Raw genomic sequence first — 7098 nt, forward strand, 5'->3', positions numbered from 1 at the left:
TCCCTTTTCATGTAGTACCTCTGGAGGACCTGAACTAGTTTGGGTCACAACAAAACATTGAACCCACAAGCAAAAAACAAGAGACACATGCAGGATTCAGGGTGAGCCTTGAAATCAGTCCAAACCTCTAACACAATCTTTAAACAAAATCTTGGCTACCTGAAGCAGAGAGGTGCAAAGTCCCCCCACTCCAGGGAGTTTTTTGAGAAAGCCAAGTTAAGATGTAAAATACAGATTCACTGCGCTGAAGAATCTCATCTCGATTTCTAGATGCTGACACTGAGCCTGGCAACAAGTCCTGTCAAAAATAAACTGGGACATCTCAAATACACTCAGCAGCAAAACATGTACATCTTGATTCCATGAGGACTGCTGCAGGCCCAGGAATCTGGAGCTCTGAGCAGACAGGCTTTGTTTTAGGAGCAACATGTTCTGCTGTATTCAGAAGAAAATATTCTCAGAAATTCCAGCTCACCAGGAGTTTGAAAGCTCCTTGTTTTGGTCTGATTTTGGGATGTAACCCAAGTGTGAAGAGATGAGGTTTCTTGGTGCCTTGTGAACTAGAAGTGCTGCTTTTCAGCCAAAGCCCATCTAGACCCTGCCCTCAACTTGCTTGTACAAGGCACAGAGACAAGAAGTGGAGTTTTCTAAATGCTCATTTAATTTTGTTTATATTTCAGAGTTTAAATTGAGACAAATTGTATTCCTTCACCCAAAATATTTGTAAAATTTCTCACTTCTGTTTCTTTCCCAGTAATAGTTTCCATCTGACACTTACTGCATGAAAAACCTCAATGTCAAAATTTTAAGAAATGCTTCTCTATTTTTACATCTATTTGGTAATTTTACAAGCTTCAAGTAAAGGAGAAAAAAAAAAGATGATTCTAATATAATCTTTTATCTTGTACTTATTTCATTGAGAAGTGTGATAGGGGGCTGAGATCCTGTACTAGCCAAACTTATAATGCACTGCACTATTAATATAGGTAAAGCCTTAAGTAATTGGAAAAATAATAAAATAAGTGGGAACAAAAAGGAGAAAATGACCTTCCTACCGAATCCTTCAACCTTGGCAAATATCTACTGCATTCAGAAAACAGAGTGTGAGACAGAAGGAAGGTGACAAAAAGGGGGAAAAACAACATCTGAAATTTCAAAATGTTTTCCGAAGACCGAAACAAGATGAAAATTTAAATTTAAGGGAAATATTTTTGGTGCACCAAATACTTTTTATACAAAAGTCTCTATTTTGCAGGATAAATGTTTAAGACACAAATGTTGGCCATCTGTAACTGCAGCAGCGAGCGAGGCAGCAAGATGGAAAAGGTGTCGTGGCAAATTGCCTTGCCTCCCTCTGGAGTGCTGCATTGCAATGAGCTGGACCCGGTCCCAGGAGCAGCAATGCCATATTTGTGTTGTGAGAAATGCAAGGTGCTCAGGCCTGGGAAAAGACCTCTTCTTGTGTCCACACTGCCTGTTTCAGAACTGCTTCAATACCACGCTTCTCACTGCATCCAGAGTGAAACATTTCCTCGTCTCTATTTCTGCTCATAGGCAAATCGCTTTCTTCCTCCTTGGGAGTAATTTGGGCTACAAATACAGCAATGAATATGCTACCTAGTAGGAAAAAGGGAAATAAATATGTATAAGTGGCTCTCCTGCTATTTGTGTAGGCTTGTGCGTGCCTAAGCACAGGCAAACATAAACACACACATATCTTATGCCTACAGAATATTTGTGTGCGTTCAGTGGCTCAGTTCCAGTGCAACTACAAACACCCGTGCTCATTATAGGAAAATGTGTGGTTGTTATTTTAAAACTCCCTGAAATCTCTAAAAACATAAAGGCACCTGCACACAAAACATCTCCCCTGAGCTCGTTTTATCGAGCAGTGTTTATACTGGGAGTGTTCGTGACACTGTTCACTTGAGACACCATTATCCAAAAGTCCTCCAAAGCTTATTCCAAACTATCAGAAAAAAAAAAAAAAAGTATTAGCATCCTTCTTCAATCCCTCTTTTAACCTGTTCTTACCACATCTCCCCATCTCCTCATCGATCCCTCTCCTCAGAACACTTCTATTCATCCCACTAATGAGAGGCAGATTGATTTCCATCATTTCACCTTCCGCTGCCTTATTGATGCAGTGCCTGTCCAGAGGGAAGACAGTCACCCTGTGGTGGCAGTGACAGAGAAGCTCAGTCAGAGGACACTGATGCTCTGGGTTGCAAGGAAGTTGGGGCTATTCTGATTTACACAAATCCAGTATCTTTCACCTTAATGATGAGGACTTTCTGAGAGCTGAAGCTAAATTATAAACTGATCAGAGCTTCCTACCAGCAGCGGGTTTCGGTCTTTGTTTTAAAATGAATGGCTGTCTTCACAGAGGCTGAGATTATCTGCTAAGTGATTACATACCTACACACACGGCAAAAGATTAGCACCTTCCCTGCACCCCCGTCAGTGTTATTCTTACGTGCCCAGCCACCTCAGACATGAGCCGTGAGAAACACAGCTGCTGAATCGCAGGGAAAGTTAAGAAAGTGATGTGGGGGGCACATCTTTCCTGCAGTTCAAAGATTGTTCAGACAGTCGTGCTTCTTTTGCCTGTCTCTTTCTTTTTTTCCACATTTAGGCTTTAGTGTCTCTCTCTTTTCCCAGGGGTACATGTTAAAGGAAGTTCAACCAATCATCAGGCTATATCCCATTTCCATGTTATTCCAGCCTTACTTGAAGAGATGATATATTTGATAGCTTTTAGCTAGGCTCTATCACTCCGAATTTCCGCCCCCCCCCCCTTTTTCTCACTTTGCATTTATGATTTGTGATGGGCAAATCTCAAAAGATTAGAAACTTGGCTTGGATAAGCAACCCTATGTCTAAAGTTTACATTTCTATTTTCAGCGATCGGGGTCACTGCAACAAGTGTATGAATTATCTGCCTCAGATTCATGGGATCTGAATGACCAAAGACTTTGGCATACTTTAGGAAGAGGAATAAGCTGATAGCTGTGTTTCCAGCCAACATAGTTCCTTTGCCCCATAATTAAACAGATTAAAGGGGATTTATCGATTTTCAGTCGCATCGGGGGAAATGAGAACTGAAGGAATCAGAGGATTGTTCGACTTTGGAGCAGGACTCAGATGCTGTATCCCATGTCAAGGCTTTACCCTTTGGACGCTCTGGCCAGACAAGGGGCAGGGGTAGAGATGAACGCTGTGAGTGTTTGTACAGGTGATGTCCTTTCAGAAAATTAAATGTGTGCACTCCCCAAATGGACCAGCGACTGGAAGGCACCTATATTTTCCTCTGGGCTGCAGAGTGCACTCTTAGCTCACCCTCCCCGCAAGACTCTGTTATTGTCACTGTGAAAACCTGAACTGTGATTCTTCACTAGCATTTGGCACCACTTTAAAATCAACTTTCCACAGAGATAGATCAACTACAAAATTGGCCTTGACTGTATTTTCTCACTGAGAATGCAGACAGGAGATGAAAATCAAAGTTTAATCCTGTTGCCTGCTGTAGCAAAGCACAATACAATGCCTATCTGGGATGTAGCATCTCTCTTTTTATTTATCTATGGCATGTCTGTGTCTGAGACAAGTATGCTCTTGCTCTGTTTCCAAACAGAAGAGCATTACAGAAAATACTTCTGATGAACAAAACAAATGTATCTACTTTTCTCATAAGGTTTTACATCAGCTAAAAAAGAAATCTGGCTACAGACAACAGAAGGGTCTGACTAAAACTGGGTGGAGGGTTGATGGAATTTTGCTTTCTCAAAGAAGTTCTCCTCAGGGTGCTCTGAGGGTTATAAGCAGGAGACAAAGCAGTTCACAAGATTTTTAGCGCAATTTTTGCAGACCTGAAGAAGTCTAACTGTAAGCATTTGGGGGCAGGAGTTGGGTAAACATTACTGATATTGGCCGAAGTCGCAACACAAAGGAAATAATTTCTCCAGTGCTGGCAAAAATGGGTGTTGAGCTCTTTGGAAAGTCTGGCCCTGAGAAAGTGGTACAATGCAAAAAAAAAAAAAAAAAAAAAAAAAAAGGTTTCCTCTAATGGGTGGTACAAGGCTTGGGGAATGAATGTTTGTGGAGCACTCAGCCCCTGGTATGAAAAGGTGCTGTAAAAGTTCAAAGTATTATTGTTATGGCATACTTACTCAGCAAGGCAGGGAATATCAAAGGCTTTCTTCTCCCAGCTGGCTCGGCCTTATCTCAAGGAACTGTTGGTGGGTGGTGATTGCTCTCAGGGACTGGTGATGACAGAGCAGTGAAGGCACTCACTTTGCTTGCAGAGCTGCTCTGGGCACCCTCCCGGTCCTGCCAAGGCTCCAGTTCCTCCTTGGTGCTTTTTGGTGCATGCACAGCCTGTTCCCAGGGAAAAGCCTGGAATGAAAACACAGAGCTCTGACACCTGGCTAATGGAGGCACTCAGGCAAGGGCTTTCACTCGCGACTGGTACGTTGGGAAATAATTGATACAAATTGTTTCAGACACTCAAGGCTGCTGGCCCTCCTTCCCACAGGCTATTTTTAGGCCCAATTAGGCAGATGAAATGACACCAGAATTAATTTGGGTACACTCAAACGTTTGGGCTTGCTTGGTTTTTTTTTTTTTTTTTTTTGGTTTTTTTTTTTTTTTTTTTTAATGCTTTTCTCTAGATAGATGGCAAATTTCTGAATTACAAGAAGCAGATAAAGGGATTTTTTTTTTTCTTTCTCCCCTCCTCTACTAAGTGATGTTCAAGCACTGAAAGACTAGCTCACTGCAAAACCACTTAGGGCTGATTGCTGGAGAATTTCCTCTCACCACCTTAAACCCAAAACAAATAACAGAATATGAAATAACACATATTCTTGGCATCAGGCTGCACAAGAGCTCCTCCGGGTCTATCGCAAAGGGAAAGGCTACCAACCCACCCATCAGAAAACAAAATACAATTAACTAATTCATTAGATAAATATTTTGGGTGGGGAGATATGGATTGGCTTATCTCTATTATTGTTATCATTATTCTTAGCTGCTGTTTGCTAAGGCTGCGTTTTTCAAAGCTTTCTTTCACATTAAGGAGCCCAATTTCCCATGTTAAATCCCATCCTAAATGTTATGGTGATAGCTTTTGCAAGATACTGGGAAACATAAGCAGGGAGGGAAGTACAACTGGCGAGATAATATTCATGGCTGTTATTACCAGAACTTATGGACAAGCTATTCCCATGCTATTTGAACACAATTCAGACATTTGGCCTAAGGGGAGATCCGTAAATATTCTCCAGCAAAGCCCCAACCTGTGCAATGCTTTCCCAGATAAGGAGCTACTGTAACTACCATGGAAAAGGCAAAACCTGACTGCTGGCCTCCGTGGTCATTGCACTTTCACAAACCCTTTCAAAACCTGAAAGTTTCCCAGTCCTCTGGAACAGTCAAGCCATGAACAGCCCCAGGCTTGGAGGCCTTTAATTAAAAGACCCTTTAATACATCAGCAGAAATGAATGTTTTTTTTCTCTGTTATTAGTTACCTTTTACAATATCACATATACCTCTCTCCTAATTTCTTTCTGAAGGCAACACATACATAATTTTGTGGCTTGGAGTTTTTTTTCTCGCCTGTATCTCCTAAGCATGCCTCAGCACTAAGGATGGTTGGTGGCAGAGGAATAATACATACTTCCCAATAATAAACTACAAATCTGGGGCAGAAAAACTTAAAGCATCACCAGCTTCTCAATACTGAACTGCTCCAAGATGCATTTATTTTAGACAATCCACGCTGTAAACTTAACTCAAAATACTGAGTCATAAAAACTACTTACATGACCCAAAGTCCCGATCCATCGAAAAAGTCCTTTTAAGTGTAGTTTTGAAAGCTAAAGTCTTCACAAGGTGCTTGCCCTATTTCCTCCCCTAAAAGGGTTTATAGTTCCTGGGAATTCCTGCCTCATCACCCACTTCCCAGCTCACATCTAATCATCATGTTCACCTTTATAGCTCCACCTGTGCTTTGCAGTCAGTCTTACCCAGGCATCTCTTTAAGCAAGCCCAGCTGATGGTGCTGACACCCAGTAACAGAAAGATCTTCAGCCTGACAAAAACACAACAACAAACCAAAAAAAGCCCCACAGAACCCCGAAAAACAACCACAAAAATGAAAAAAAACCACAATACATGTTAATAATATGTTTTCAAAGACTTGCAGGAAACATTGGCAACTGGTGTCTACCAAGACAATGAGCCATGAGGAAAATACTGAGCTTCCAAAATGGCAAAAATGACACTCACAGGCAAAACATCAAGGGAGATTTGTTCTCTGTCCTTGTTTGTGACACAGATAATGGATTCTTCAAATCCCTGTCTCTCAGCAGCTTCATAGCAGGACGTCCCTGCAAGGTCACTAAAAGCTGAATCTCACAGGGAAAAGTCTCTTCTCCACAGTCTTTCAAGAAGTCTTTGTAAAAAGGGACAATTTAGCAGAGGAGGCAAAGGAACATTGCTGTAAATATCTGAAAGGGTCAAAATTAAAAGAAAGTTGGAGTTTATCTACAATAACATTGTGTTGACACTAGAGATTAATGCATGAAAATTTGCCTGGCTTTTCTAACAGATATTACTCTAAAGGAATAAATGCTTTGCTTCAGTCTCATTTTGTCATGCCCATGAACATACCAGAGATGAAAGGTACCTGGCTGAATTTGGGTAAAAATAGATGGGATTTTGAAAAGAGGGAAGAAATGCCTGGGAAAAGTCACCTACATATGGTCTTAATCATGCCAGTGGATAACCCCCACATTACCCTTTAAAAGGTCATCTGATAAACATCAACATTGGGCTTTTCTCACAAACCCAACACCTAAAATTGCTTCAGGCTACTGTAATACGGCATGAGAAGTTAAATTAGAAGCATATATTTGGTAATAGCACCTCTGAGAGGGAGTCTTCAAAAGCCTGGGCCCCCATTAAAGGATTAGAAGTCCAGCACACATATCAGCAACTACTCTCCAAAGAGAGAGAGAGAAACAGAACAGGAGACAGAAATCAGCATTTTGTTCTGATTAGCTTTTTTGATTGATGTAATGTCTTAATTACCTTTT

General features: G+C 41.2%; 1 long non-coding RNA gene across 1 annotated transcript; it reads right to left on the reverse strand.

Annotated features, from left to right (window-relative positions):
* Positions 1–302: 302 nt before the first annotated feature.
* Positions 303–5952, reverse strand: LOC136286345 (uncharacterized). Its single transcript, XR_010719862.1, has 3 exons — positions 5824–5952; positions 4170–4395; positions 303–1617 (listed from the first exon to the last, which is right to left on the reverse strand). It is a non-coding gene; the product is annotated as an uncharacterized lncRNA (long non-coding RNA).
* Between the last annotated feature and the right edge of the window lie 1146 nt (positions 5953–7098).

This window comes from Chamaea fasciata, unplaced genomic scaffold (genome assembly GCF_029207755.1).
Source record: "Chamaea fasciata isolate MVZ Bird 193981 ecotype frontalis unplaced genomic scaffold, bChaFas1.0.hap1 SCAF_3, whole genome shotgun sequence".
Taxonomy (NCBI): Eukaryota; Metazoa; Chordata; class Aves; order Passeriformes; family Sylviidae; genus Chamaea; species Chamaea fasciata.